Genomic DNA, 10594 nt, shown 5'->3' with positions numbered 1-10594 from the left:
CAGTGGTAGCTCAGGCTGGGACCTCACCATGGCCCCAGGCGTCAGGGCTGGCCACTCAGAACAGGCTATTCCTCTCCACCCTTGAGTCTCCAGTTCCATCTCTCTTCACAATGCTCACCTCTCTTTCCCCCATCTGACCACCACATACTCACACATTGTGGTGGCTCCCACTGCAGGGTAGCTGTGCAGCTGGTAGGCCCTTGGGGGTCATCCTCCATTCATGCTACACAGCCTGATGGCAAGCAGATGTCTATGGCCCACCCGTGCTGTGCGCTTGAGAGCAGGTCTGTGGGGATCGTGGCAGTCTGCAGATCTCTGGCTCCCTTCTACCATGTTGTACTACCTAGATTTAATTTGATTTGATTTCATTTGATTTTTATGAGTCCCAGGCATAAAACAGCTTTGACCACTGAGCCAGGCATCAAGTTAAGATGAACATATAACTGTCCTGTGCTTTGCCCAGGACTGATATAAGAACACCACCAACAAGGCGTCTCTTTGCCCATTGCTGGGGGGTGAGCAGTTGTGTTCCTTAGCCAAGAGTTGGGACTGAAGCGTTAGGCACCTTTATTAAGGAAGGTCTTAGGAAGATCTGGGGCAAGGGATGTGATATCTCTCTGCACTTGACCAGTGATCCCTGCACTATCTTTGCACTCCCACTATTTTTAAGTGGGAGCTGAATATTCCCTACCTAAGGGTGATAGCCAGTGACCAGGAGGTTTGCAAGTTTTCCTACAGAAGCACCAAGGCCCCTTCAAATGAGAGTTACTCTCTGAGATTCAATGGCTGTTGGGTCTTTTATAAATAGTCCACATATGAACGAACCTCTTACCATCTATAATGCTGGGAAATCCAAGTTTTTTCTAATTGTAAAAGTCTTTTTCCCCCTTTTTAAAAAATTAGGTATTTTCTTCATTTACATTTCAAATGCTATCCTAAATCCCCCAATCCCCTACCCACCCACTCCCCCTTTTTGGCCCTGGCGTTCCCCTGTACTGGGGCATATAAAGTTTGCAAGTCCAATGGGCCTCTCTTTCCAGTGATGGCCAGCTAGGCCATCTTCTGATACATATGCAGCTAGAGACATGAGCTCCGGGGGTACTGGGTAGTTCATATTGTTGTTCCACCTATAGGGTTGCAGATCCCTTCAGCTCCTTGGGTACTTTCTCTAGCTCCTCCATTGGGGGCCCTGTGATCCATCCAATAGCTGACTGTGAGCATCCACTTCTGTGTTTGCTAGACCCCGGCATAGTCTAACAAGAAAATCTTATCCTCATTCCTACTCCCAGACCACCAGCCTTGGGCTCCATTGGATAAACTTGCCCTCAGATCTGTCTCAGGTCTGACAGGCTTCTGAAAGTATGGGAGCAGTGGATGAAACTGAGCTGTCTAAAAGAAGATGAGACAATCAAAGGCACTGTGCTGTCATGTCCATAGAAAACCAAGATCCCTAAAGTAGTACCTGCCACCATTGGTCCTTTCTGGTTTCTATCAGGGCCTGTCAGAAGTGTGCCTCATGTGTGTGCTTCTCTAAGTCGGCTAGGACCTGTGCTGGCAGCAGGCCTGCCCTGAGCCTGCAGGGAGTTAATGAGCACTTCTAGAACTTGATTGGCCCTCACTCTGTCCTTACAGCTTGGGTGCATTGCTTATTGTGACTAGCAGTGAATGGCAGTGCCACTCTTCCAGTTGTGCAGGGAAGACCTGGGAGCCATCCAGTTCAAACCATTTATATTCAAAGCGCGCGCGCACACACACACACACACACACACACACAGAGAGAGAGAGAGAGAGAGAGAGAGAGAGAGAGAGAGAGAGAGAGAGAGGGAGGGAGAGAGGGAGAGAGAGAGAGAGAGAGAGAGAGAGAGAGAGAGAGAGAGAGAGCCACAGCATTCCTCATCGTCGTCATTATTATCCCTCCAGAAGCCTATTGACTGACCTAGCTTTTCCACTCTAGCCTCTGATAAACCATTCTGAACAAGGACTCTAGAAACATCTAGATCTGATCTCTGCTCAAAACTCCACTGACTTGTGATTGCTCTCAAGTACCTGTCACTGTCTACAAGAACCTGTCAGCTTCAGCATTCACCCCAATTCTGACTGCATCTACTGTGACTCCCCTCCACCCATGCCACCTGCTCTGACCACACTGGCCTCTTCTCTGATTTTTGAGCATGCCAACAGCATCCCTGTCTTAGCTTCCTTCCCCTGCCGAGCTCCCCTGATGTCTTCAGGGCTTGCTTCCTCCTCCTTAGAGACTCTTACTTCCACTCTGGTGTAGCCTGTCTTGTGTGACTGCAGCGTGCAGCTCCTTTGCTGACCCAATGATTGTGTAAGTGTGTTATTTCCCTACATTGCCACTGGCTGACATAATGCTTAATTTACATATGTATGTTTCTTCTCTCTCCACCCAGGTACAGCCAAAGTCCTAGGAGGGGTTTCTGAAGGGTTAAGCCTTTGCTGTATCTTTAGCATCTAAAACACAGAGCATATACTCAGTGACTAAATGCTGAATGAATTATTCTGTGTATCTTGCTGCAAAACTCTATGTGTCAGAGCCAGAGGAGGAAGCATATCCAGAGATGAGAGGTGCATCAGCAGGGGCTAGGATACACCCCTGATTCATGTGGGACTGGATGAGCTCCAAGACTCATCCAGTTTACTCCCTTCTACTCCCAAAGAGGCACTGATGGTAGCTCAAAGATGGGGTCTGATTACTCTACATGTTTCTTAAGGCCTGAATAGGAGTCATCTTCCTGGGGTGGGTCCTCCTGAGTTTGTTTAGTGAGCATTCCCAAATGAGTACCCTGGCCTACTGTGCTTCCTTGCTGTGGTATGGGGGCCTTGGGTATTCTGCAATAGACGTACTTTATACTAAGTCTATCAGGTACTTATGGAAAGAGTTTAAAACACAGACATAACTTACAAGTCAGAGGCAGAGTATAAGGCAAACGTACTGCAGTACTGCAGTCCTACCTGGAATGTGGAGGGTGGATAGTGTATGGGTTTCTTGGAGGAAGCACAGCCTGAGAGTCCTGCCATCCTTAGTGAGGCAATAGAGAGGCAAGGCAGAGATTCCAGTTGTGGGCAGCATGGGCGAACATGACAGGCTGGAGAGTCTAGCAGATGCTGGCTCTCAAACTACATTCTCTGGATGCCGTGTTCTAATGGAAGGATGGCGTGGAAAGGAGACGTATGTCAAAAAGTGGGGCAACAGGCTTCCCTCTTCTTGTTGAAGCCTCAGGACATCTTAACATAGCTAAGACATTGATTTGTTCTGTAATCACAATGTTTGATTATTTTGGTAAGCAGGGGGTGTCAAGAATCTTCCTACTTTATTTGCCATTTTTGACTTTACATCACAGTGACCCATCTCAGATAACATATGACAGTTTGCCCCCAGGAACCCAGCAAAGGGTTTTAGGTATTGGGTACTAAGTGTTTCAGAAGACTCTCTTTGGACCAATGTGGGATGGGGATGAGGAAGGGAAAGGAGAGCAACAGGGTAATCAGGAGAGATGACTGGCAATGTACAGACAAGAGAAACAGAAGTCCTACCCACAGCAATAGTACATGAGAGGTGGAAGCAGGGGTAGAACCTGTGTTATCTTTGAAATGGGTCCAGTCAATATACCATCTATCCTGCCCACATCCTGGTCCCGAGGTTCCTTATCCCACCCAATTCCACCCTGGGCTTGGTCTCTGCACCAAGCAGTCCTGATCCAGTCTCCTCGCTTGATCCCTTCCAGGCTTCCTAAGACAACTGTGTAGTGGCACTGGAGGAAGCTGTGTGTCTGGCCTCTCTCCAGCCTGAAACCTTAAAAGGATGGGGTCCCATGAAACCCAATCGACAATTAATTTCTTCCTAATAGGGCTTCAAGCCTTCTCTTTTATGAAGCATTTGATGGCCTCCCATTAGAGGGATTTGCTGGGAAGACTTGCTGGTTACAGGGCACCACTGAAATGAATCGATGGGAGGAGGTGTCTGGACTAGAATGAAAGGAAAATAGAGGTTCTTGTTCTAGTGTGTTGGCCTTGTTTCCTTGCCACAATGAACTGTAAAGACAAGTTATAGGGCAACACCCCTCTCTGCCAGACTGTTCCTATAGGCGAGACTGGCAGATAGATACCTCTCTCCACATATACACATGGTGCAAGCTGCACAAATCCTACAGACAGACAGAGATCTGGACTGTTCCAAATCTTCAAAAAGGGAGGCCACAGTTCCATGTGCACACATATACACACATACACACACTCACACACACACACATACACACACCACACATACATACATACCACACACACACAAGAGCATGGCATTTTGACCTGACTGCTTTGATGCATCCATTTAGACACAAGAAACACTGTGTTCTGACTGCTTTGATGAGATGGCTTTCACACAAAGAGAGTTTTATAAGGTCTAAAATTAAACCATTAAGCTTTCAGCTTAAAAACAAGCATTATTATCCAGTGCCATTAGAAAAGGACATTTCCATCTTGCCACTTAACCTCACTCTGTTTCTGACCTTAGTCCTGGTGGGGTTTGGTAGAGGAATGTAGAAATCAGTAGGACTTTGGGGGGCTGCCAGAGGAGCACATCACCTTACAATAAAAATAAGACCATCTGGTGAGTGTTCAGTGTTGTTGGAAGAATGGTTCCCAAAGTGTTCTTGGAGTCGCAATGTGTTACAGTATGGTTATACAAGGCTATGCAGGCCACACCAGCATGTGTCCATGCAGCAGCACAGAAAATCTCCTGGCACTGAGACAAGCATGTGCCTACATGGACACACAGGCCCACAGCCCTTCACCATCTGATTGACTGGTAGAATGACTTTGGTGTGTGGGAACTGTGAAGACTCAGCCTGTGCTGGAGTCAAGCTGAGAGGAGGACACAGATCATGGGGTCAGGGCACCCTGCAGCATCACATGCAGCAGGAAGGTGGTCCAGAGTGGTCCTGGGGCTGACTGTGCTCAGAACCCAAATGCAGGAAGAAGAGCTGGTACTGCAACTTCCAGGCCCAGCCACTCATCACTCTGCAGCCAGGGCTGAATCACACGTGTGAACAGCATCACAAATAGGAACAAAGGGGCATATATATATATATATATATATATATATATATATATATATATATGGTAAGGTAATGAGCCCTGGGGCCTGATCTGCATATCTGTTGCAGGGTCCTGGTACTGCCTTTCCTTAGGTACTTTCCCTATAAGAGGTAGCCTGTTGGGGTGAGAGACCTCCAGGTAGGAGGCTTGGCTCTGAGCTCAAATCTGCAGGGTGTTGGCTGCTGAAGAACCCAGATATAGCTGTCTCTTGTGAGACTATGCCGGGGCCTAGCAAACACAGAAGTGGATGCTCACAGTCAGCTATTGGATGGATCACAGGGCCCCCAATGGAGGAGCTAGAGAAAATACCCAAGGAGCTAAAGGGGTCTGCAATCCTATAGGTGGAACAACAATATGAACTTACCAGTACCCCGGAGCTCTTGACTCTAGCTGCATATGTATCAAAAGATGGCCTAGTTGGCCATCACTGGAAAGAGAGGCCCATTGGACTTGCAAACTTTATATGCCCCAGTACAGGGGAACGCCAGGGCCAAGAAGTGGGAGTGGGTGGGTAGGGGAGTGGGGGGGGGGAGGGTATGGGGGACTTTTTGAATAGTATTGGAAATGTAAATGAGGAAAATACCTAATAAAAAAATAAAAAAAAAGGAGCTGGAGGAAACAGGAGGACAGCATTTCCCAGACAGCAATAAGGTAATAATCCAAACCTGTCTTCTAAACAGGAACACAGGGCCTGGGGATGGGGCGGCCATTCTCTCCTTATTCAGAATAGGCTGGCTAGATATGTGGCGAGGGTACTTGTTCTACTGAGCTCAAGACCCTCCCATATCTCCTTTTCTTTACAGGCACTCAGGACACACAGGCTAAGCTGGCCCTGCAGCTGGGGAAATGAGTCTAATAGAGTGCATCATTTCTTCCTTCTTTGCATCTTGATACACACATGAAAACATTGTAGTGGTCCAAATGGAACCTTCTCTCATTCTCAGGGGAGTGTAACACTGCCCTGGACTCCTTGCTGATGGTCCTTTTCAATTCCTGATTGACAATGATTTCCTGAATTTCATCTCCTTAGAGGTGTTGGGGGCTCCGTTCTACCCAGCCATCTGCCACTGTCCATGACTATGCAGGGCCCAGGTTCTCACGGAACTACCTTACTATTTGAAACCTGCAGGGGCAGTTCTGAGGCACTGGATGGAGCTACCATGAATATGTCCCCAGTTTTGCAACCAGAGTGGGAAAGTCATAGCTCTTTGAGGTCACAGGACTGCACAAAGAGAGGGTAACTCCCAGGCATCCTCCCTGCCACTACTGAAAATTACCAGTGCCACATAGCTGAAGGCAATTCATCAGATTAGTAAGTTTCCAAAATGGAGAAAGGAGAGAGAGAGAGACAGAGAGACAGAGACAGAGATAGACACAGAGAGAGAGAGAGAGAGAGAGAGAGAGAGAGAGAGAGAGAGAGAGAGAGAGACAGACAGACAGACAGAGATATCCTCAGGCAGATTGGTTCCCATTTGTCTTTTACAACTCTATCAGGACATTTATCCGGACATCTTAACCAAAGCCTCCATGTGATCATTGCACGTCTGTGAAGAATTCCTTACTGTCATCTTCATCTCCAGTACACATTAAGTCAAGCTCTACCTGTGGGAGCCTTGAGGAGAGATGGTAGGGTTAAGTAAACACCAATAAGTAAACGAGATGTCTGTGTTGGCCCCTAGATAAGGAGAATAGCTTTAAGGTAAGAGCTGGAAAGTTCCAGAGGCATACCCCCCAAACAATCCAGACTATTGTCATTCCTCTTGGTTGTCCAGTCACACTAGATGTTAGGACCCTATTGTTGAAGACATCATATACTTTGGTATCTTACAAAGGGCAGACGAATAACTCAGGGCAAAGGTGCAAGAAGATGAAGGGGACCCATAAACCTTGCTGTGTGTTAAACAAACTGAATTTCTTTAGTGTGAAACACCCAAGAAAGAAATCTTGTAAATTAGAAGAAAACAGCAATCTTGGAAAGGGTAAGAAAGTAAACTGTCTAGAAAATAGTTTCCACACATGGGGTTGTGAGTCAGAGAGCTGGAGTATCCGGCACATTTACAACCTAGCAAATCTGCTTTCTGATGGGATGAGGGTGCTAGATGTATTTGATTTGAATAAAAGGTGTAATAACCACCTGCCAGACTCAAACTTGAACCACTCCTGGGAGCTGTAGCTTGAAGTCATCTGGACCAAATTCTTGGAAGATGATTCTGTGGACCAATTCTGTTAGGCCACACTCCTTATTGTAGTCACGGGAAACTGAGACCCTGAGGACAAAAATCCCTAGTCCACAGCCACCAACTAAGCCAGGAGGAGGGCCAAGATGTTAGTGTTGCTGGCCCCTTCAAGGCTTTTTTTTTTCTCTGCCAGAAAATAAAAAGGGAAAAGAGCTTAAATTTCCATTCAAGTTCAATGGCGGAGGAGACTAATGGCCCGACTCCACAATCCAGCGGGAAGCCTTTTCTTTGTCTCAGGAGCCTAGTGTCTTATTTAGGCTTTCTCCTGATTGGAAGCGGGTGGTCTGTGTTATCCAGTTTACTAACACATACTAATCTCATCCGAAACTACCCTCCCACACAAACTGGATAACCGTTGACCAAGAATCTGGAAATGCACAGCTCCGCTGCGTTCCTGCAGAGACCGCTTCTGCAGTGAGGACTGAGGAGCTCGCCTGTGCTGGAGAGAATAGGGGTAGATCTTTCAGTCCATAGGCAAAGGGCCACGAAGCTAAATGAGGGGCTGTGGTTTTAAAGCCAGAAGCTAGCTATGTTGGTATGCATGGAGCAGAGTGGCCACCAGAAGCTCCTAGAGTGTCTGGGTTAGCCAATGATGAAGAACGGGAAGAGTCTGGTCCTAAGATCTGTTCAAGGGGATCAAAGAGCGTGGGAAGACGAAGGGTATTATATTTGTTTCTCAAGGCTGCTCAACAAGGCTTTCATTTAGGCCACTGAACTCAGCAGAAATGTATTCCCCGAGGATCATAAAGCTAAAAAAATATAAAAGTGTTCACAGGCTCCAAGGCCCCCTGAGATTCTATGTCCCTTTCATAACCACTAGTGCTCTTCTCTGTGGTTGGTGTGAGAAGTGACAGATGACCTATCGACACAAGTCCCAGGCCATAGAAGCCCCTGGTCCTATCTAAGGGAGGTAGCTATGTTCAGTTTCTTGTTCTGCTTTGCAGTATGCTTGGAACTAGGATTACATTCATTTTAGAGATGGAAAAACCAAGACACAGAAAGTTACTGAAATTTGCCTGAGACCCTTTATCTATAAGACAGTATAACCAGGACAGGCACCCAGATGTGATGGTTCCAGAGTGTGGCTGCTTCAATACTTTCCCAAATCATACACCTGGTACGTGATGCAGTGTGGTAAGACATACCAACAAAGGAGCGAATCCCTACTGCATATAAGACAAAATTGCTGCCCTAATGGCATGTGGTCTCGTGCAGAGAGACAGACAATAAACCAATAAATAAATACTGTGTTAAGTTGCTAGAGATGCTTTACAATGCAGAATATATGCTGACAGTGCTAAATATGGCCTCTTATTTGCACTGCCTACAGTGTATATGGGGTAGACTTAATCCTTTGGCTATGTTGATATTTTAAGCAGTAAATGCAATCTCATGATGTATATTTTTTTAAAATAAAGTGAGTATTTTACCATTAAAACTTCCCAAGAGTGTCTGAAAATCCTCTTCACCAGAATAGGCCTTTCCCATCCTAAACTTCAACTTTCCTATTTACATCTACTCAATAATGTAGGAAAAAATGATGATGAGGATGATGATGAAGAAGAAGAAGAAGAAGAGGAGAAGGAGGAGGAGGACGAGGAGGAGGAGGAAGAAGGAGAAGATGAAGAAGAAAGGGGAGAAAGAAAAAGGAGAAAGAATGAAGGAGGAAGAAAGGAAGAACTAACTCTCCTGCCCTTGTCTGTTAATAGGCCATCTGTGTGTCCTGAAAGGTGAAGAATTCGAAGCTCTTGAGATCAGGAAGTATGAAAGAAAGAACCGGGGTTTCCTTGAAGGTCAGCATTTCTCTGAGATTCAGTTCACAAGACTGAAGGGGGAAATCAGTCCTTCAGTGCCCAGACTGGCCTAATGAAGACTAGTTCAGGACACTTGGGATGTCAGTCAGGAGCTCTGAGTTCTGGCCCTAGCTCTTCCACTCATCAGATATCTGTGGATAAATCTCTATACTCCCAAAGCTTCAGAAGACAAATAAAACTCCTAAGCTGTGACCTGTCTCTTCCCAGGTTATTATGGCGAAGCTGGCAGAAGATGCATATGACGAAAGCCTTTGATCTCAACAGCCCTCTGGATGTCTAGCAAACTTCAGCTGTCCAAGCTAGTGAGCTGGTGAGCAGGAGGCAGAACACGGGTAACTGCAACCATCAGTGAAGTCAGGGAAACACTGAATCAGTGGTCCTTAAGCCTAGTACCATATCAGAATCAGCCTAGGAGCTTTGGAACTGTGTTCAATGACCTCAGTTTCTGGGGTGACACCCAAACATCTATATTAAAAAAGGACTCATCCATCATTAGAGAGGTTGAAACAGGAGGATCATGTATTCAGGACCAACTTGAGATACATTATTGAGTACCTGTCTTAGAAACACAATAAAGAGAGAAAGGGAGGGAAGGAGAAAGGGATGGAGGGAAGGAGGGATGGAGGGAAGAAGGAAGAAAGTTCCAAGGGATTCCATTGTTCAGGCAGGAATGAGTTACTCCTCTAAATCCTTAGATAGAGAGATTATTGCTGATGAGCAGGAGAGGGAACCAGCAGCTGAAATAGGAAGGCCTCTTGAAGAAGGCAGTATTGGAGAGAAAGCTGCATGAGTATTAGAGCCAACTGGTCTCCAGTTTTATTTCCTACATGCTAGTACCATGAGTTTGCCTATATCACCTCTCTTCTCTACACCCACCAAGCTGTTTTTAGCTTAAGTGAATTGTACAAATTCATGGGATTCATTGGGACATTTTCATAGTGCACACTGATAATATTGCCCCCTCATTACTCTTCCCACACCTTTCCATTGGTCTTTCTTCCTTCCTTCCTTCCTCCTACCAATAGTCTTGTTGTATGTTCAATTCTCTTTTCAAAACCTAGATTCTGCATATAAAAGAAAACATGAGGTATTTGTCTTTTCCAAGTCTGGAGTATTTTGTTTATATTATGATCTCTAATCTCATCCATTTTCCCGGTAAAGTGGAGTGATTATGTCTTTTAGAGAATAAAGCTCTCTCTCTCTCTCTCTCTCTCTCTCTCTCTCTCTCTCTCTCTCTCTCTCACACACACACACACACACAAACACACACACACACAAACACATGTATATGATATTGGCTTCTTTATCTTAAATATTGTGAATAACTCACAATAAACAAAGATCTCCAGGTAGGTATTTATTGAGGTAGTTAATTCTGTGGCAGCTAGCTTAGATTCATTCACACACACACATACACACACACACACA

The 10594-nt window shown here is 45.8% G+C and overlaps 1 non-coding gene across 1 annotated transcript; it reads right to left on the bottom strand.

Moving 5' to 3' along the window:
- Positions 1-376: 376 nt before the first annotated feature.
- LOC115489230 lies at positions 377-516 on the bottom strand. Its single transcript, XR_003953192.1, has one exon. It is a non-coding gene; the product is annotated as a small nucleolar RNA SNORA48 (small nucleolar RNA).
- Positions 517-10594: the final 10078 nt, after the last annotated feature.

Source organism: Mus musculus, chromosome X (genome assembly GCF_000001635.26).
Source record: "Mus musculus strain C57BL/6J chromosome X, GRCm38.p6 C57BL/6J".
NCBI classification, from domain to species: domain Eukaryota; kingdom Metazoa; phylum Chordata; class Mammalia; order Rodentia; family Muridae; genus Mus; species Mus musculus.
Note: the sequence above shows the minus strand (reverse complement) of the source record. Positions and strands in the feature narration are given on the sequence as shown.